The sequence below is a fragment of the Aquarana catesbeiana genome, linkage group LG02 (assembly GCF_042186555.1).
Source record: "Aquarana catesbeiana isolate 2022-GZ linkage group LG02, ASM4218655v1, whole genome shotgun sequence".
NCBI lineage: Eukaryota > Metazoa > Chordata > Amphibia > Anura > Ranidae > Aquarana > Aquarana catesbeiana.
In genome coordinates, this window is record NC_133325.1 from 21920731 (window position 1) to 21942730 (window position 22000).

A 22000-nucleotide genomic window follows, 5' to 3' on the forward strand; every position below is an offset into this window, starting at 1 on the left:
AGGAGCCAACAGCGGGGGGGGGGGGGGACAGAGGAGGAGGCCAACAGCGGGGGGGGGGGACAGAGGGAGGAGCCAACAGCGGGGGGGGGGGACAGAGGAGGAGCCAACAGCGGGGGGGGGGGAACAGAGGAGGAGCCAACAGCGGGGGGGGGGACAGAGGAGGAGCCAACAGCGGGGGGTGGGGACAGAGGAGGAGCCAACAGCGGGGGGGGGACAGAGGAGGAGCCAACAGCGGGGGGGGGACAGAGGAGGAGCCAACAGCGGGGGGACAGAGGAGCCAACAGCGGGGGGGGACAGAGGAGGAGCCAACAGCGGGGGGGGGGGACAGAGGAGGAGCCAACAGCGGGGGGGGGACAGAGGAGGAGCCAACAGCGGGGGGGACAGAGGAGGAGCCAACAGCGGGGGGGGACAGAGGAGGAGCCAACAGCGGGGGGGGGACAGAGGAGGAGCCAACAGCGGGGGGGGGGGACAGAGGAGGAGCCAACAGCGGGGGGGGGGGACAGAGGAGGAGCCAACAGCGGGGGGGGGGGGGGGCAGAGGAGGAGCCAACAGCGGGGGGGGGGGGGGGGACAGAGGAGGGAGCCAACAGCGGGGGGGGGGGGGACAGACAGAGGAGGAGCCAACAGCGGGGGGGGGACAGACAGAGGAGGAGCCAACAGCGGGGGGGGGGGACAGAGGAGGAGCCAACAGCGGGGGGGGGGACAGAGGAGGAGCCAACAGCGGGGGGGGGGGACAGAGGAGGAGCCAACAGCGGGGGACAGAGGAGGAGCAAACAGCGGGGGGGGACAGAGGAGGAGCAAACAGCGGGGGGGGGACAGAGGAGTGAGCCAACACTCCTGCACACCCTCCAACTGACCTGGAAGTCAGACGTTCCAGAGATGGATGAGGAGGACCCATGGGACATACGTCATGGACAGGAAAAAAAAAAAAAATGAAGTCCCTTTGCTCGCATTTATTTGGATCTTGAGGTACTAGTCCTCCTCCCCCTGGCACCAGCAACGGGGCACTAGTCCCTCCTACTGACCACAGGCACAATATATATTTTTACTCCTGCTGACCACGGAGACTAGGGCATTTTTTACTCCCATGGGTCACAGTCCACCCCCCTAAAAGTCTGAAAGACAGCAAACCGTTTGGCAAGTCTGGAGGAGCCCCGGAACAGAGGCCACGTAAAACTAACCAATATCAGATCTTCTGCCTGCTGGGGATGAGGAGGAGGTGACTGAAAACACTTCCATGCATTGTGGACAGGTGAGAAGATCGACTGACGTGGGGATGGTTACATACATGACATCTCCAGTAGTATTCCAGTCACATTGTACAGAACATCTTATGTAACGTTGAAGATGTTTTTGCAGGCTTCTCTCAAGCCACTTCCTCAGTTGTCATATCAGGACAGAACATATCATGGAGGACAATCCCCAACACTTCTATCCAAACAGCGAGCACCAACACCTTCATCCAACCATCATAGAAAAGCAAATGTCTAAGAACTGAAGAAGAAGAAGAGGTATCCTCAACATCAACCAACCCAACATTCTGGGTATACGGCACACACCACAGTGACAGGAATAGTGTCTCCTATTCATAATGTTGGTACCACAACATAGAGGGAGTCCTATAGGAGGCTTTTAAAGTGTCTCCTATGGAAAATATGGGGTACTGAGGCTTGTCACCAAATTCAAGGTTTGACATGTTGGGTATCTATTTTCTCGGTACAACCTCTGCTTTTATATTTTACCAAAAAAAAAAAAAAAATTGGTTGATTTGTACCCCTGGACCTCCTATACGTTACTAAAACTGGAGAGTGCAAAATCTGTCTTAATGTACACTACTGAAGAGGCTCCGACTTCACAAAAGGTTCCTGTACTACTTCTAGGCGACTTCTAGGTGACCTGTACCCATAGAATTCAATGGAAGTCGCATCGTAGTCTATAGTGAAGAGACTTTACAGGAAAAGAAATTAGTTTACCCAGGAAACCCCTCCCCCCCAGAGAGCTGATTATTCTGTGATTGGCCACAGACAAAGTCACCTGTCCTGGAGGCAACTTGAAGTCCCGCTGTAAGTTGTATTGCCCCTGTGTGAACCGAGCCTAAATCTCTTACACTGTACCTTTGGGACCCCGTTCCCTCCACCTTCAGGACCCCGGCACCCCCCGTCCCCTCTACCTTCAGGACCCCGGCACCCCCCGTCCCCTCTACCTCCAGGACCCCGGCACCCCCCGTCCCTTCCACCTTCAGGACCCCGGCACCCCCCGTCCCCTCCACCTTCAGGACCCCGGCACCCCCCGTCCCTTCCACCTTCAGGACCCCGGCACCCCCCCGTCCCCTCTACCTCCAGGACCCCGGCACCCCCCGTCCCTTCCACCTTCAGGACCCCGGCACCCCCCGTCCCTTCCACCTTCAGGACCCCGGCACCCCCCGTCCCTTCCACCTTCAGGACCCCGGCACCCCCCTTCCCTTCCACCTTCAGGACCCCGGCACCCCCCGTCCCTTCCACCTTCAGGACCCCGGCACCCTCCCGTCCCCTCTACCTCCAGGACCCCGGCACCCCCCGTCCCCTCCACCTCCAGGACCCCGGCACCCCCCGTCCCCTCCACCTTCAGGACCCCGGCACCCCCCGTCCCCTCCACCTTCAGGACCCCGGCACCCCCCGTCCCCTCCACCTTCAGGACCCCGGCACCCCCCGTCCCCTCCACCTTCAGGACCCCGGCACCCCCCGTCCCCTCCACCTTCAGGACCCCGGCACCCCCCGTCCCCTCCACCTTCAGGACCCCGGCACCCCCCGTCCCCTCCACCTTCAGGACCCCGGCACCCCCCGTCCCCTCCACCTTCAGGACCCCGGCACCCCCCCCGTCCCCTCCACCTTCAGGACCCCGGCACCCCCCGTCCCTTCCACCTTCAGGACCCCGGCACCCCCCGTCCCTTCCACCTTCAGGACCCCGGCACCCCCCGTCCCTTCCACCTTCAGGACCCCGGCACCCCCCCGTCCCCTCCACCTTCAGGACCCCGGCACCCCCCCGTCCCCTCCACCTTCAGGACCCCGGCACCCCCCCGTCCCCTCCACCTTCAGGACCCCGGCACCCCCCCGTCCCCTCCACCTTCAGGACCCCGGCACCCCCCCGTCCCCTCCACCTTCAGGACCCCGGCACCCCCCCGTCCCCTCCACCTTCAGGACCCTGGCACCCCCCCGTCCCCTCCACCTTCAGGACCCTGGCACCCCCCCGTCAGGACCCCGGCACCCCCCGTCCCTTCAACCTTTGGGACCTCCCATATGTTCTGTGGGGCACACAACCAGGGATTTCCTCTCACTTCCTGTTTTGGGTATGGCACAGGAAGTAAAGGGAAATCTCCATAATGGGGACACTGATAGCAAAAATACATCTCAGCAGAAGAGGAGGGGAAATCTTCCGATGGGGACACCAGTTCAGGGAGGGAATTTTATTGTCTACGAAATTCCCCCTCTCCACCCGTTTATTATTTTGTCCCACAGTGGGAAAAGAAAAAAAAAAAAAAATATACATATATATTTTTTTTTTTTTTTTTTTTTTTACAGACATATATACACACACTAAATGGGGGGCTGTGACTACAACAGGAATAGAGGGGGAAATTTCCAATGGGGGACACAAGTTGTGGTGACAGCCAGGGATTCCCTCCCACTTCCTGTTTTGACTACGGAGGACAGGAAGTGAAGTGTAATCTCATTGGGGACACAGATGGGGCAAAAAAAAAAATATCTGACGAGTGTTATAACTTTCCCGTATTCTATCCTTCATAAATATTATTAATAATGACAGCCGATCAAATAAGGCTACAATCACATTGCTCTGGTGTATGGAAGATGGGATTGTACGATGTATGGGGGAGGAGGGGGCGTACAGATATCTACATGGCCCCCGGGGGCCCTCCTGATTGTACAGAAGTTGATCTGATGGATGATATCAGTTTTGGCTGACCTGGATTGGATTGGATTGTACAGTGTATGGGGGGGGTGGGTTGGATAAACAGTGAGATTGTATGATGGGATTGTACAGTATATATTGAGATTGTATGATGGGATTGTACAGTGTATGATTGGATTGTATGATGGGATTGGAGATTGGTGTGTTTGTGGGGGGAGGGGAGAAGTGATGGCGGGAAATCAGAGAGGGGGTGGGGGGGGACACAGAAGATGGGATCATCCAATAAGAAGAGACCCCCCAAAACCCTCCACCACCTCCCCTCCCCCACCCCGGGTCTCTCCCCTCCCCCCCGTACACCCGGTGGGGACTCACCCCGGAGAAGTCGGTGGCACGGCTCACACACACACACACGGTCGGTCCGGTACTCGGGTAGAGGAGAAGGACGGATTTGTTGTCGGAGTTCTCAGTCACAGTCTCAGAGCCGGGAAGAGCCCCAATCACCGTCCATGGCGGACCAACACTCCCAGCATGCCCCGCGCCTGGGCCAATGATGTGGCTGTGATCGGGAGGGGGCGGGGTCTGGCAGGCACGGGGTGGTTGTAGCGCGGGATGTGATAGGTTAGACGGGTTTGGTTGCACGGTGGGCCGTGGGCGGGGGCAGAGAGGCGATTCTGTTAGTGAATAGGCTGCGATCGGGGTGGGCGGAGACAAGGAAGGTGATTCGGTTGTACAATAGGCGGGAATGAGGGTGGGCGGGGACAGGGAGGTGACTTAGATGTATAATAGTGTGGGAAGAAGGTGGGCGGGAAGTTTGGTTGCACAGCACGCTGTTATACTAGCAGAAGGGGAGGAGGGAGGCGGGTTTGTTGAGCAGGTAGGCGGAGTCAGGAAGGTGAATTGGATGGGATGAGGGTGGGCGTGGCCAGGGAGCTGATTTGGCTGTACAATAGGCTCGGGTCAGAGTGGGCGTGGCCATGGAGCTGATTTGCCTGTACAATAGGTTGGGATGAGGGTGGGCGTGGCCATGGAGCTGATTTGTCTGTACAATAGGCTGGGATGTGGGTGGGCGTGGCAATGGAGGTGATTTGGAGGTACAATAGGAGTGGGCGTGGCCAGGACGGTGATTCGGTTGTACAATAGGCTGTGATGAGGTTGGGCGGGACAAAGGAGGTGACTTAGATGTATAATAAGCTGTGATGAGGGTGGGCGGGGACTTGGATGTACAATAGCCTGTAATAAGGGGAAAAGGGCGGGGCCAGGGATATCAGCTGAAGGAGGCAGTTTGGCTGCTATAATGAAAAAAGGGGGCGGAGACAGAGGCGGGTTTAGCTGCACAGCAGGTTATGCAGAAGGTGGGCGGGGACAGGCAGACTGGCCCCTCCCCCAGCCCCTCTAGGAACCCCTGGAGTAATATTGTGATCCCAGGACAGTGTGGTGCCCATAGGAGGTGAGAAGCCGACCAATGGAAATGACGCACACACAGGAAGTGGAGGGATGGTCGGTGATTGGTCACCTCTGCTGTAATCCCATCCATTGTTGCCAACATTCTAAAAAATTTATAGGGGTACTTTTTTGTCTGTAGGCGGGTTCTTATTATAATTAGGGGCGGGGCATTCATTTTTAGGTGTGGTGTAGCGGGGAAAGGAAAATGTGTTAAAAAATGGGCATGGCTTAAACTAAATATTGGGCGTGTCTTAAATGGGGCGTGGCTTAAATGGGTTGTGGTTTGAGTCTAAGATAAACGACAGATGGAGGGAAAAAGAAAAAAAGAGACATGGAGGGACAGCAGGCCCAGATCATACAATAGAAATATGTGTATTCCAGAAAGTTTAACAATCAGCAGATAAAGATACTCCACAAACACCTAGTGTTAGCACTTCAATCATCCCGGCGCCATGGTTGTTATGGTGTCAGGATGATTGAAGCGCATTATTTCTATTATTCCCTCCTTACATCAGGTGTCCCCAGAGGAGTCCTTCCTTATATCATGTGTTCCCAGTGGAGTCCATCCTTACATCAGGTGTCCCCAGTGGAGTCCGTCCTTACATCAGGTGTCCCCAGTGGAGTCCCTTATTACATCAGGTGTCCCCAGTGGAGTCCGTCCTTACATCAGGTGTCCCCAGGCAGTGGAGTCCCTCCTCACATCAGGTGTCCACATGCAGCGGAGTCCCCCCTTACATCAGGTGTCCCCATGCAGCAGTGTCCCTCCTTATATCAGGTGTCCCCAGAGAGCGGAGTGCCTCCTTACATCAGTTGTCCCCAGGCAGTGGTGTCCCTCCATATATCAGGTGTCCCCAGACAGCGGAGTGCCTTCTTACATCAGGTATCCCCAGGCAGTGGCGTCCCTCATTATATCAGGTTTCCCCAGGCAGTGGCGTCCCTCCTTACATCAGGTGCACCCAGCGGAGTCCCTCCTTACATCAGGTGTCCCCAGTGGAGTCCGTCCTTACATCAGGTGTCCACAGGCAGTGGAGTCCCTCCTTACAACAGGTGTCCACAGGCAGCGGAGTCCCCCCTTACATCAGGTGTCCCCATGCACCAATGTCCCTCCTTATATCAGGTGTCCCCAGACAGCGGAGTGCCTCCTTACATCAGTTGTCCCCAGGCAGTGGAGTCCCTCCTTATATCAGGTGTCCCCAGACAGAGAAGTGCCTCCTTACATCAGGTGTCCCCAGGCAGTGGAGTCCCTCATATCAGGTTTCCCCAGGCAGTGGCGTCCCTCCTTACATCAGGTGCCCCCAGCGGAGTCCCTCCTTACATCAGGTGTCCCCAGCGGAGTCCCTCCTTACATCAGGTGCCCCCAGCGGAGTCCCTCCTTACATCAGGTGTCCCCAGCGGAGTCCCTCTTTACATCAGGTGCCCCCAGCGGAGTCCCTCCTTACATCAGGTGTCCCCAGCGGAGTCCCTCCTTACATCAGGTGTCCCCATGCAGTGGTGTCCCTCCTTATATCAGGTGTCCCCAGACAGCGGAGTGCCTCCTTACATCAGGTGTCCCCATGCAGCAGTGTCCCTCCTTATATCAGGTGTCCCCAGACAGCGGAGTGCCTCCTTACATCAGGTGTCCCCAGGCAGTGGAGTCCCTCCTTATAGCAGGTGTCCCCAGGCAGTGGCGTCCCTCCTTACATCAGGTGTCCCCAGTGGAGTCCCTCCTTACATCAGGTGTCCCCAGTGCAGTCCCTTGGCTCTGCCTCTTGTCGGAAGCAGGCCACGGGGCGGGGGGTGGGCGGCAGCTTCATTTCCAGATATTTTTCCCGGTATGTTCAATGGAGAGGTGAGGGTCCTCCGATCCGTGCAGCTAACCGGCTTCAGTGTACAAGCGAATTGTCTACTTGTACACTAAAGAGAGACATGCGATTGACTGCACGGATCGGAGGCCCCTCCTCTCTCTACTGAACACACGGGGAAAGAGAACTTGCGGCGGTGGCCATATTTTCGGAGCCAGAAAAATAAACAGTTCCAAATTTTATCAAGTATGCTCATCATGTATGTGAGATACAGGCCTCAGAGTTTAAACTCTTGGGGGCAGGGAGTGTGTACAGTGCTGTGTAAGCTGTCCTCTCTGCATAAATAAATAATACAGTGTACACCCCCCAACTTCCTGTGTGTGTGACCCCCAAATCCACCAACAGGGGGAAGAGAATCCTCATTAACAGCGAAGATGACAGAGCACACCCACCCACATGGATATCCGGTCTTCACAGACCCCCCGGACAGATCCCTAGTCTACACACCCCCCTGGATGGATCTCCGACCTACACAGACCCCCCAGAGGGATCCCCTGCCTACACAGACCCCTCAGAGGGATCCCTGGTCTACATAGACCCCCCAGAAGGATCCCTAGTCTACACAGACCCCTCAGAGGGATCCCTGGTCTACACAGACCCCCCCCAGAGGAATCCCTGGCCTACACAGAACCCCCCAGAGGGATCCTCAGTCTACACACCCCTCTGGATGGATCCATGGCCAACACAGACCTCCCAGAGGGATCCCCAGTCTACACAGACCCCCCTGGATGGATCCCCGGTCTACACAGACCCCCCTTGATGGATCCCCGGTCTACACAGACCCCCCTGGATGGGTCTCTGGCCTACACAGACCCCCTTGGATGGGTCACTGGTCTACACAGACCCCTTCCCAGACAGATTCCCAGTCTATATAGACCCCCCCAGAGGTATCCCCGGCCTACACAGACACCCCCAGAGGGATCCATGGTCTACACAGACCCCCCCCCCAGAGGGATCCCCGGTCTACACAGGCCACCCCAGAGGGATCCCTGGCATACACAGAACCCCCCAGAGGGATCCTCAGTCTACACACCCCCCTGGATGGATCCATGGCCAACACAGACCTCCCAGAAGGATCCCTGGTCTACACAGGCCCCCTCAGAGGGATCCCCGGTCTACACAGACCCCCCTGGATAGATCCCCGGTCTACACAGACCCCCCTGGATGGGTCTCTGACCTACACAGACCCCCCTGGATGGGTCACTGGTCTACACAGACCCCTTCCCAGAGGGATCCCCAGTCTACATAGACCCCCCCAGAGGTATCCCCGGCCTACGCAGACCCCCCCAGAGGGATCCATGGTCTACACAGACTCCCCCCCAGAGGGATCCCTGGTCTACACAGTCCCCCCAGAGGGATCCCTGGTCTACATAGACCCCCCCAGAGTGATCCCCAGTCTCCACAGAGCCCCCAGAAGGATCCCTGGTCTACACAGACCCCCCCCAGAGGGATCCCTGGCCTTCACAGAACCCCCCAGAGGGATACTCAGTCTACACACCCCCCTGGATGGATCCACGGCCAACACATACCCCCTAAGGGATCCCCGGCCTACACAGGCCCCCCCCAGAGGGATCCCAAGTCTACACACCCCCCTGGATGGATCCCCAGCCTACACAGACCCCCCCCCTGGACGGGTCTCTGGTCTACACAGACCCCCCTTGAGGGACCCCCAGTCTGTACAGACCCCCCCAGAGGGATACCTGGTCTACACAGACCCCCCAGAGGGATCCCTGGACTTCACAGACCCCCCCAGGACAAATCCCTGGCCTACACAGACCCCCCCAGAGGGATCCCTGGCCTACACAGGCCCTCCCCAGAGGGATCCCTGGTCTACACAGACCCCCCCCCCCCCCAGGGATCCCCGGTCTGCACAGACCCCCTTGGATGGATCCCCGGTCTACACAGACCCCCCCGGACGGGTCTCTGGCCAACACAGACCCCCCAGAGGGATCCCCAGTCTACGCAGACACCCCCCCGGATGGATACCCAGCCTATACAGACCCCCCTGGATGGTTCCCTGGCTTACACAGACCCCCCAGAGGAATCCCTAGTCTACACACCTCCCTAGATGGATGCCCGGCCTACAGAGATCTCCCTGTACTGATCCCCGGGCTACACAGACCCCCGTGGACAGGTCTCCAGTCTACCCAGACCCCCCAGAGGTATCCCCTGCCTACACAGTCCCCCCCAGAGGGATCCCTGGTCTACACAGACCCCCCAGAGGGATCCCCGATCTAAACAGACCCCCCAGAGGGATCCCTGGTCTACACAGACCCCCCTAGAGGGATCCCCGGCCCACACAGACCCCCCAGAGGGATCCCTGGACTACATAGACCCCCAGAGGGATCCCCAGTCTACACAGACCCCCCAGAAGGATCCCTGGTCTACACTGACCCCCCCCCCCCGATTGATCCCCAGCCTACACAGACCCCCCTGGATGGATCCCCGGTCTACACAGACCCCCCCAGAGGGATCCCCGGTCTACACAGACCCCCCCAGAGGGATCCCTGGTCTACACAGACCCCCCTAGAGGGATCCCCGGCATACACAGACCCCCCAGAGGGGTCCATGGACTACATAGACCCCCCTAGAGGGATCCCCAGTCTACACAGACCTCCCAGAGGGATCCCTGGTCTACACTGACCCCCCTGGATTGATCCCCAGCCTACACAGACCCCCCTGGATGGATCCCCGGTCTACACAGACACCCCTGGATGGATCCCCGGCCTACACAGACCCCTCAGAGGGATCCCTGGTCTACACACCTCCCTGGATGAATCCCTGGCCTACAGAGACCTCTCTGTACTGATCCCTGGTCTACACACTACATAGACACCCCTGGACGGATCCCCGGGCTACACAGCCCCATCCCCTGGATGGGTCTCCGGTCTACACAGACCCCACCTCCAGAGGGATCCCTGGCCTACACAGGCCCTCCCCAGAGGGATCCCCGGTCTACACAGACCCCCCCCCTAGGGAGATCCCAGGCCTACACAGACACCCCAGAGGAATCCCTAGTCTACATAACCCCCCCCAGAGGGATCCCTGATCTACACAGACCCCCCCTGGACGGGTATCTGATCTACACAGACCCCCCTTGAGGGATTCCCAGTCTACAAAGACCCCCCAGAGGCATTCCCAGCCTACAAAGACCCCCCCCAGAGGGATCCCCAGCTACACAGAATCCCCCCCGGATGTATCCCCAGCTTACACAGACCCCCCTGGATTAATCTCTGCTCTACACAGACCCCCCCTCCAGAGGGATCCCTGGCCTACACAGACACCCCCCCCAGAGGGATCCCCAGTCTACATCAGGTGTCCCCAGCGGAGCCCCCCTTACATCAGATGTCCCCAGCAGATCCCCCCTTACATCAGGTGTCACCAGCGGAGCCCCCCTTACATCAAGGGTGTCTCCAGCGGAGCCCCCCCCTTACATCAGGTGTCACCAGGGGAACCCCCCTTACATCAGGTGTCACCAGCGGAACCCCCCTTACATCAGGTGTCACCAGCGGAGCCCCTCTTACATCAGATGTCCCCAGCGGAGCCCCCCTTACATCAGATGTCCCCAGCGGAGCCCCCCTTACATCAGATGTCCCCAGCGGAGCCCCCCTTACATCAGATGTCCCCAGCGGAGCCCCCCTTACATCAGGTGTCACCAGCGTAGCCCCCTCTTACATCAGGTGTCACCAGCAGAGCCCCCTTACATCAGATGTCCCCAGCGGAGCCCCCCTTACATCAGATGTCCCCAGCGGAGCCCCTCTTACATCAGATGTCCCCAGCGGAGCCCCCCCTTACATCAGGTGTCACCAGCAGAGCCCCCCCTTACATCAGGTGTCACCAGCGGAGCCCCCCCTTACATCAGGTGTCACCAGCGGAGCCCCCCTTACATCAGGTGTCCCCAGCAAAGCCCCCCTTACATCAGATGTCCCCAGCGGAGCCCCCCCTTACATCAGGTCTCACCAGCGGAGCCCCCCTTACATCAGGTGTCACCAGCGGAGCCCCCCTTACATCAGGTGTCACCAGCAGAGCCCCCCTTACATCAGATGTCCCCAGCGGTGCCCCCCCTTACATCAGATGTCCTCAGCGGTGCCCCCCCTTACATCAGATGTCCCCAGCTGAGCCCCCCTTACATCAGGTGTCACCAGCGGAGCCCCCTTACATCAGATGTCCCCAGCGGAGCCCCCCTTACATCAGGTGTCACCAGCGGAGCCCCCCTTACATCAGGTGTCACCAGCAGAGCCCCCCTTACATCAGGTGTCCCGAGCGGAGCCTCCCTTACATCAGGTGTCCCGAGCGGAGCCCCCCTTACATCAGATCTTCCCAACGGAGCCCCCCTTACATCAGATGTCCCCAGCGGAGCCCCTTCTTACATCAGATGTCCCCAGCGGAGCCCCCCTTACATCAGGTGTCCCCAGCGGAGCCCCCCTGACATCAAGTATCACCAGCGGAGCCCCCCCTTACATCAGGTGCCCCCAGCGGTGCCCCCCCTTACCTCAGGTGTCCTAGTAGGAGGGGGTATACAAAATAATGTCTCCCTCCGCCGGCCGCGTGGTTACAATAGAACCCCTGCCCCTTTCCATAACAGACCGGCAGCGGGGCGGGGGGTAGGCGGGGCGCAGGGTGGGCGGCGACGCAGGAGCTTTGTCCAGCCACCCAGCCGTTCCTGGTCTTCTTAAAAATGGCGGGCCACGGAGCTCTAGCAGCGGCAGGGAAAAATTGGGAAAAACTGGATTTCTCGGGACATTTCCCGGGAAACAATAAAATCGGGAGAAGAGTCCAAATCCGGGACAGTTGGTAAGTATGAGGGACTCAGCCCTGCCACTGTCACAGGATTTGATTGACAGCAGCAGGAGCTAATGGCTCCCGCTGCTATTGATATGTGCAATGAGGAGAGAGACAGCGGATGCAGTACCGCACTGTGGCCACCAGGTGGCGCCCTTGAGGCAATAATACATAGTCCTTGTATTACACATGAGATGCAGTGCCGCACTGTGGCCACCAGGTGGCGCCCTCGAGTCAATAATACATAGTTCTTATATTACACAGGAGATGCAGTACTGAACTGTGGCCACCAGGTAGCGCCCTCGAGGCAATAATACTTAGTTTTTGTATTATATAGGGGCTGCAGTACCGCAGTATGGCCACCAGGTGGCGGCCTTCAGGCAATATTACATAGTTCTGCAGGCCAAAAGGAGGTCATCTGCTGTAGGGAGGACAACTGCAGTCCAAAAAGAAGACAACTGTGAAGCAAAAGGAGAACATAGAATGCATTAAAGTGAAAAAACCATGACACTTTATAATCACTTCAGATGGAGACCAACTTTGGGTCAGAAGTGAAAACTGGGGGTCAAAAGGAGGTTAGCACTGAGGATCAGGATGACAAGTGAAAGGCAGAAGGTTGAGAACTGCAAGTCAAAAAGATGCCCAGCTGTGGGTCAGAAGTACAACTGTGTGTAAGAAAGTGGGTAACTGCAGGCTAAAAGGAGGTCAGCTGTGGGGCAGGAGGAGGTAAGATAGAGGACAACCACGGGTCAGAATTAAGACGACTGCAGGAGGAGAAATGCTGGTCAGAAGCAGGACAGCTACAGGTCAGGTGAACAACTGTGGGTCAGAAAGGTCTCAAGAGGGACAGCTGCTAGACAGTAAGAGAAAAACTTAGGGGTTCAGAAAGAGAACTGCAGGCGAATTAAACTGCGGGTCAAAAGGAGGCCAGCTTTCGGTCAGAAGGGAGACAACTACAGGTCAGAAGTAGATCACGTTTGGCTCAAAAGGAGGACAAATGCTGGTTAGATATAGGATAACTCTGGATCAAAAGGTCAGCTGCAGGACATGAGAACAGCAGGTCAGAAGGAGCACAACTCTGAGTCAAAATGAGTACAACTATGTTTAAGAAGAAAGTCAAGTGCAGCAGGTCAGAAGAAGAAAAACTGCAGGTCAGAAGGAAGTCAACCACAGCTGAGGACAACTGCAGGTCAGATAAAGTTAAACTGCAGGAGAGGACAATAGCGGGTCAAAAGGAGGACAGATGCAAGTCAGAATGAGAACTTCAGATCTGGAGGACAACTGCAGGCCAAAGAAAAGACAACTGTGGGACAGTAAGAGGACAGCTAAGGACAATTTGGGGTCAGAAGGAAGTTAACTGCATGTCAGAAAGAATACAACTACAGGTCAACATGAGGTCAGTTGCAGGTCTGGAGGACAACTACAGTACAAAAAGGAGTCAGCTGTGGGTCAAAAGGTGGACAACTGCAGGCCAAAGACAAGACAAAAACAGATCAAAAGGTCAGCTGCGTGTCAAAGGGAGGACAACTGTGGGTCAGAAGAAAATCAACTGAAAAAAATCAGATGGAGGACAAATGTGGGTCAAACGGAGGAGGTTAGCTACAGGTGAAAAGGTCAACTGCAGGCCAGGAGGACAACTGCGGGTCAGATGCAGGACAACTGTGAGTCAGAAGGCCAACTTCAGGTCAGAAGGAAGTCAACTGTGGGTCACAACGAGGTCAAGTGCAGGTGAAAAGTACAACTATGGGTCAGAATGAATTAAACCGCAGGTGTGTAGAGGACAATTGCAGGTCCAAAAGGAGGTCAGCTCCAGGTTTGAAGGTCAAGTGCAGGTCAGGAGGACAGCTGTGGGTCAGAAGAAGGTGAATCACAGGTGAGAAAGACAACTGCAGGTCAGAAGAGTGTCAACCTCGGGTCACAAGTACAATTCCAGGCTAAAAAGAGGATAGCTGCAGTTCAAAATGAGGTCAGCTGCAGGTCATCAGAAAGTCAACTGTGAGTTGGAAAGGCAACTGCGGGTCAGACAGCAGTCAACTGCATCTCAGCATGAGTACAACTGCTGGTCAGGAGGGAGGCAAAAAGGAGGTCCGCTGCGTGTCAGGTCGACTGTGGGTCAGACTGAAGACAGGTGCAGGCCAGGAGGAGGACAAACGGTGGGTCAGAAGGTGGCCAGTTGAAGGTAAGGAGGACAACTGCGATTCAAAGGGAGGTCAGCTGCAAGTCAAAAGCACAACAATTGTGGGTCAGAGGAAGGTCAATTACAGGTCAGAAAGAGGACAACAGCAGGCTAAAAGGAGATCAGCTGGAGGTCAAGAGGACAACAGTTGTAGGTCAGGAGGTGATCAACTGTAGGTTAGAGGGACAACTGCAGCTGTGGATCAGAAGGATTTTTTTTTAACACAAAATTCCCATAAATCAGATAGACTATATTTCTGGTTTTATTAGGGCACAACATAACATCAAGAAACACCTTGAAGTGTATGTACAAGTGAAATTTGATGAATGGATTCCTCTGGACCTATATTACAATAATCATTAGCAAATACCATGTGATCCCACCAGTTGCCTTGTCTGCATGTAGTAAAGTGTCTACGCCAAGTATGGAAGCGGTTCCATGCTGGCGTGGTCAGGTCCTTCATCTTTTCTGATCGGAGCTACAGGACACCGTACCAATGCATGGTGGGATAGCAGCATGTCCCCCTAGTCAGATTTGCTGACATGCCCGTTGCCCAGCTCTGCCCTTAGGAAAAGGGACAAGCAGGCTGTGCAGTTGCATGATCCCCACTATGGTAACGTGGAAGCGATGACATGACATCACTTCTGGGTTCACTGGATGCAAACAGCACAATTTTTACCATTTTAAAACTCAAAAGCATTTAAAAACAGCGATCGTGGTGTTGTGAAAGCTTTTAAGTGCAGAGGAGGGATTTAGGGGTCTTATAGATCGCAGGTCTCTCCATAAAGACACAATGGGGTGTTTACACTCCTTGTGAAAGCAATAAAAGTGATTAAGAAAAAAAATATCAACGCAATTGTAAAAAAAAAAAATACATGCGCGTTGGTCCCGTATGTAGGCAAACATCGATCGTCCCACACATGTGAGGTATCACCGTAAACGTCAGGTCATGGGCATGTTGTGAAAATTTTTATTAATGTATGTTGTCAGATGTCCCCCAGTGTCAGTTTTGCTGTAATGCACTCATGCGAGCATGTTCGCACATACAGAGGTTGGTGGAAGACCATTGGCTGCGGAAACCTTCCCGTGGACACGGCAGATCTGTTTGCTCTTTTAAGGATGTTCATTCATGCCTCACCAAGAGACTGGCCATTTCATGGCGACCGCATCTAAACTCCTAAGTAAGCAGATCTGCGTACATGGGAACCATAGCATAACCATACAAAATTATGGCCCACTGAGCCATGATAGAGTATATTAATAAGCAGTAGAGCATTCAATGGCAGGATTCTGCTAAGCTCAACGTGATACCATCTGTGTCTGTGTTACCTGGAGATATACAAGTGCGCTTTCCCGGCATTATATAAGAGAGCTGTCTTTGTGCTTTTAAACGCAAATAAATAATTTGCTTATAGGAGAAGCTTAACATTTCCTGTACAGACAGTATTTCCAGCACCAGACCCCCTCTGTAAGTCTAAAGTGGTAACCTGTAAAGGCTTATAGCCACTTCCATGCCGGGCCTATTCTGACACTCCTCTCCTACATGTGAAAATCATAATTTTTTTTGCTAGAAAATTACTCAGAACCCCCAAACTCTAATTGGTCTGCATATATATTCTTTATTTTATTTTTCCTTTTTACGCAATGCTTATACACCTGCTCTAAAAACCTTGACCAAAATATATAAAGATCTTTACTCTGATATAATTTAGGCCCACCAGCCTGTAGATAAATTTTATAAATATCTTGATAGTTTCATTATTGATCGATATAAATTTTCTAAAAAACCTCTACATGCTTCTACTTATGTCGCTGCTTGGTGTTTAGATCGCGGGTGCTGCTGATCCACATGCCCCTTACCAGGTGTGGGGGTTCTTCCTAAGTGTAAGCCATCGTAAGTCGCACAGCTGCTGCTCAAGCTCCCCCCCCTTTGGGGTGGTGGCTGACCGTGGGGCCTTGGTGTTTAAATCTGATGGTAGAGGCGACTTCTAAAATCGCAAACTCAGAAGATACAGCTATACGCATACCCTTGGGTAATTATGCTCAAAAAGTTTTATCATATATAACTGTGCTCATTATTTACAAGTATTGACAACCTTATTGGTATTATTGTTTCATGTATACAAAATTTTCCTACAGCGCATGCATTAACTTTGAGGAAGACCCGATGGGGTCGAAACGCGTCAGAAATATCCAAGCGCTTTTTTAACACATTACTTATGTATATATACTTTTGTGCCCTTTTTATAGCTTGATGTACACAGTTCATGTTTTTACTCCGATGTTTCATGCATTAATAAAACTACTTTTTATACCATACAACATCTCCATTGTTATCTGCTGCCTCCAAAGCCCCTTTAGTTTCTGGGGGTATATTCCTATTTTTAGAACCCCCAAACATTATATGTTTTTTTTTTAGTAGAGACCCTAGGAAATCAAATGGCGGTTGTTGCAACTTTTTATGTCACACTGTACTTGCGAAGCAATTTGTTCAAACATGTTTTTTTTTTTTTTTTTTATTGGGAAAAAAAAACAGTTCCATGAATAAAAAAAAAGAAACAAAAAAACAAAAAAAAAACCACTAAAGTTATATAAAAAAATTAAATACAAGTCCTGGACTTTATATGAGGTAATGCCCTAGTCATTAGCCTCCATCCCTGTCAATATGAACACAAGGGATAAAAGGGGGAAGTGGGACTTTATATGAAGTACGTGGTTGCAAAACAATAAGTTAGCAAAAAATATTTTTTTACTTCTATATCTTAAATGATTCATATTATTATACTTTTATAGTATAAGTATTCATACTAATATACTTTGATTACTAAATGTTAATTTGGCATTAAATTAATATAACGATGTTGTTTATGTCCAATCCGATGTATACACGTTGTAAAACATTTGCGATTGTATGTAAAAAAAAAACCTCATATATGTTTTAAAAAAAAATAATTATTGTACAATAAGAATAATATTTATTGGTACATATAATATATACAATCCTTACATAAGTCTGCATCACGATTATTTTACTTAATACTATTACTATTATGTATAATTGTAACTTGATGCAGACGATTGTATAGATTATATATACCAATAATTATTTTTTACTATTATTTATAATACTATTATATATACTACTATTATTTATTATTTTTAACTTATTGTTTTTCAACCACATACGTCATATAGTCCCACTTCCCCCCCTTTTTCCCTTTTGTTCAAAACACTAAAGTTAGCAAAATTTTTTTTGCATATTGTAAAAGATGATGTTACACCGAGTAAATAGATACCCAACAAGTCACGCTTTAAAATTGTGCACGCTCGTGGAATTGCGCCAAACTTCAGGACTTAAAAATCTCCATAGGCGACCCTTTACATTTTTTTTACAGGTTACCAGATTAGAGTTACGGAGGAGGTCTTGGGATAGAATTATTTCTCTCACCCTAACGTTTGTGGCGATACCTCACATGTGTGGTTTGATTGCCGTATTGATATGTGGGCGTGACATACATGTGCGTTCACTTCTGCATGCAAGCTCGCGGGGACGGGGGAGCGTTAAACTTTTTTTTTTGTATTGTTTATTATATTTTCCACTTTCCCTTAATTTTTTTTTTTTGATCACTTTTATTCCTATTACAAGAAATGTAAACATCCCTTATAATAGAAATAAGGCATGACAGGTCCTCTTTATGGAGAGATATGGGGTCTATAAGACCCCACATCTCTTCTCTAGGTAGGAAAGGCTGAGATCCAAAAAAAAAACAGCCTATAACTAAGCAACCAAGTCTAATCCAGCTAGCTCCACAGACACTTCTCCAGTGTTGGGGTAATACGGGGAAGAGAGGGTGGGAACTGCCAGGGTTTATTAAATGTCCACCTGTCCATCTTCCCACCAGATACTGCTGTGCAGGGGCTGGATCCAGTGTTGCTGATTAGGAGATGGTGGAGGTCCCCACCTCAGCACAGGGACTTCTGCAGCTCACATATATAACACACACCATAACCTATACAGCTTCTTTCCATCTTGTCTACCCAGAGGTTCATTACTACAGAGCAGCCCCCATAACTAGGGATGAGCCGAACACCCCCCTGTTCGGTTTGCACCAGAACATGCGAACAGGAAAAAAATTTGTTCGAACACGCGAACACGGTTAAAGTCTATGGGAAACGAACATGAATAATCAAAAGTGCTAATTTTAAAGGCTTATATGCAAGTTATTGTCATAAAAATTGTTTGGGGACCTGGGTCCTGCCCCAGGGGACGTGGATCAATGCAAGCAAAAAGTTTTTAAAATGGCCGTTTTTTCAGGAGCAGTGATTTTAATAATGCTTAAAGTGAAACAATAAAAGTGTAATATCCCTTTAAATTTCGTACCTGGGGGTGTCTATAGTATGGCTGTAAAGGGGTGCATGTTTCCCGTGTTTAGAACAGTCTGACAGCAAAATGACATTTCAAAGGAAAAAAAGTCATTTAAAACTACTCGCGGCTATTAATGAATTGCCGGTCCGACAATACACATAGCAGTTCATTGATAAAAACGGCATGGGAATTCCCCACAGGGAAACCCCAAACCAAAATTAAAAAAAAAATGACGTGTGGGGTACCCCTAAATTCCATACCAGGCCCTTCAGGTCTGGTATGGATATTAAGGGGAACCCCGGCCAAAATTTAAAAAAAAAACGGCGTGGGGTCCCCCCAAAAATCCATACCAGACCCTTATCCGAGCACGCAACCTGGCAGGCCACAGGAAAAGAGGGGGGGACGAGAGAGTGGCCCCCCCTCCTGAACCGTACCAGGCCACATGCCTTCAACATTGGGAGGGTGCTTTGGGGTAGCACCCAAAACACCTTGTCCCCATGTTGATGAGGACAAAGGCCTCATCCCCACAACCCTGGCTGGTGGTTGTGGGGGTCTGCGGGCGGGGGGCTTATCGGAATCTGGAAGTCCCCTTTAACAAGGGGACCCCCAGATCCCGGCCCTCCCCCCTGTGTGAAATGGTAAGTACCCCTACCATTTCACTAAAAAACTGTCAAAAATGTTAAAAATGACAAGAGACAGTTTTTGACAATTCCTTTATTTAAATGCTTCTTCTTTCTTCTATTTTCCTTCACCTTCTTCTTCTTCTGGTTCTGTTGGTTCTTCTGGTTCTTCCTCCGGTGTTCTCATCCAGCATCTCCTCCGCGGCGTCTTCTTCCCTTCTTCTCCTCGGGCCGCTCCGCATCCATGGCATGGAGGGAGGCTCCCGCTCTTCTCTTCATCTTCTTCTCTTCTTAATCTTCTTCTCTTCTTCATCTTCTTCTCTTCTTCATCTTCTTCTCCGGGCCGCTCCGCATCCATGGCATGAAGGGAGGCTCCCGCTGTGTGACGCTTCTCCTCTTCTGACGGTTCTTAAATAAGGGGGCGGGGCCACCCGTTGACCCCGCCCCCCTCTGACGCACGGTGACTTGACTGGACTTCCCTGTGGCGTCACGGGGAATGCCACAGGGAAGTCCCGTCATGTCCCCATGCATCAGAGGGGGGCGGGGTCACGGGTGGCCCCCCCCCCCCCCCGTTATTTAAGAACCGTCAGAAGAGAACCGTCACACAGCGGGAGCCTCCCTCCATGCCACCATGGATGCGGAGTGGCCCGGAGAAGAATATGAAGAAGAGAAGAAGATGAAGAAGAGAAGAAGATGAAGAGAAGAATGGGAGCCTCCCTCCATGCCATGGATGCGGAGCGGCCCGAGGAGAAGAAGGGAAGAAGACGCCGCGGAGGAGATGCTGGACGAGAGCACCGCAGGAAGAACCAGAAGAGCCAGAAGAACCAGAAGAAGAAGAAGATGGAGGAAGAAACCAAGGAAGATAGAAGATAGAAGAAAGAAGAAGCATTTAAATAAAGGAATTGTCAAAAACTGTCTCTTGTCATTTTTAAAATTTTTGACAGTTTCTTAGTGAAATGGTAGGCCCTTACCATTTCACACAGGGGGGAGGGCCAGGATCTGGGGGTCCCCTTATTAAAGGGGGCTTCCAGATTCCGATAAGCCCCCCTCCTGCAGACTCCCACAACCACCGGCCAGGGTTGAGGCCCTTGTCCTCATCAACATGGGGACAAGGTGTTTTGCGGGGCTACCCCAAAGCACCCTCCCAATGTTGAGGGCATGTGGCCTGGTACAGTTCGGGGGGGGGCGCTCTCTCGTCCCCCCCCTCTTTTCCTGTGGCCTGCCAGGTTGCGTGCTCGGATAAGGGTCTGGTATGGATTTTTGGGGGGACCCCACACCGTTTTTCTTTTTATTTTGGCACGGGGTTCCCCTTAATATCCATACCAGACCTGAAGGGCCTGGTATGGAATTTAGGGGGACCCCCCACATCATTTTTTTTTTTTTATTTTGGTTCGGGGTTTCCCTGTGGGGAATTCCCATGCCGTTTTTATCAATGAACTTTTATGTGTATTGTCGGACCGGTGTCTTGCCGAATAAGTTCCTTCGGCGGATAGGTTCCCCCCCTGTACTGCGCAGGCGCAGCGCCTGCGCAGTACGTACTACTGTCGGCCGCCGGAGATAGCCGAAGCTCAAACGCTTCAATCAGCTGTACACGGCGCCTGCGCTCTGGGTCCAGGTTCCTTCCCCACTATCCAAGTGGACCTAGAGGGGGAATCTAAAAGTGCCGAGCGCAGCGAGGCCGTGCCCGAAGCGTGGCGAGCGAAGCGAGCCCGCGAGGGGCCCTCTTACAGGCGCCGTGTACAGCTGATTTTCAGCTGTTCCACTTCGGCTATTTCCGCCGGATTCTACTGCGCATGCGCAGTAGAGGGGGGAACTAATCCGCCGAGCGGAACTTTCTCGGCAGAACACCGGCAATTCATTAATAGTCGCGAGTAGTTTTAAATGACTTTTTTTCCTTTGAAATATCATTTTGCTGTCAGACTGTTCTAAACACAGGAAACATGCGCCCCTTTACAGGCATACTATAGACACCCCCCAGCTACGAAATTTAAAGGGATATTACACTTTTATTGTTTGACTTTAAGCATTATTAAAATCACTGCTCCTGAAAAAACGGCCGTTTTTAAAACTTTTTTTTGCATTGATACATGTCCCCTGGCGGGACCCAGGTCCCCAAACACTTTTTATGACAATAACTTGCATATAAGCCTTTAAAATTAGCACTTTTGATTTCTCCCATAGACTTTTAAAGGGTGTTCCGTGGCATTCGAATTTGCCGCGAACACCCCAAATTGTTCGCTGTTCAGCGAACTTGCGAACAGCCGATGTTTGAGTCGAACATGAGTTTGACTCGAACTCAAAGCTCATCCCTACCCATAACCTGGCATCCGAGGGCCATGAACAGCAGTCATGTGACCTTTTGGCTAAGATCAAGTGTAATATCTGTTCTTATCAGTTTCCAGAGGAGGCGCTGTGGCACTCGTTGGGGAGGCCCAGCAATTCCAATGGTGTTATAGTGCCTGGAAGGGCGGTCTTCAGCAGGGACTATGCTATACGGGAAGGGGCTTTATACGGTAGGGGCTATATTGGGGATGGGGCACTATATAACATAATATAGAGTGGTTATATAGGGGAAGAGACTCTATATAATATACTATAGAGGGGGTTATATAGGGGAAGAGGCTTTATATAATATATTATAGAGGGGGTTATATAGGAGAAGAGGCTCTATATAATATACTATAGAGGGGGTTACACAGGAGAAGAGGCTCTATATAATATACTATGGAGGGGGTTATACAGGAGAAGAGGCTCTATATAATATACTATAGAGGGGGTTATATAGGGGCAGAGGCTCTATATAATATACTATAGAGGGGGTTATATAGGGGCAGAGGTTCTGTATAATATACTATAGAGGGGGTTAT

General features: G+C 52.2%; 1 protein-coding gene and 1 long non-coding RNA gene across 2 annotated transcripts in view; one reads left to right on the top strand and one right to left on the bottom strand.

The window, feature by feature from the left end:
• NUMA1 (nuclear mitotic apparatus protein 1) overlaps positions 1–4465 on the bottom strand; it is a 96980-nt gene extending 92515 nt beyond the window's left edge. The window contains 1 exon segment of the mRNA XM_073612652.1: positions 4278–4465. The gene's annotated coding sequence lies outside the window, so the exon portion shown is untranslated.
• LOC141126696 (uncharacterized) overlaps positions 1–22000 on the top strand; it is an 885136-nt gene that overhangs the window by 502177 nt on the left and 360959 nt on the right. The gene's annotated exons all lie outside the window — the stretch shown is intronic.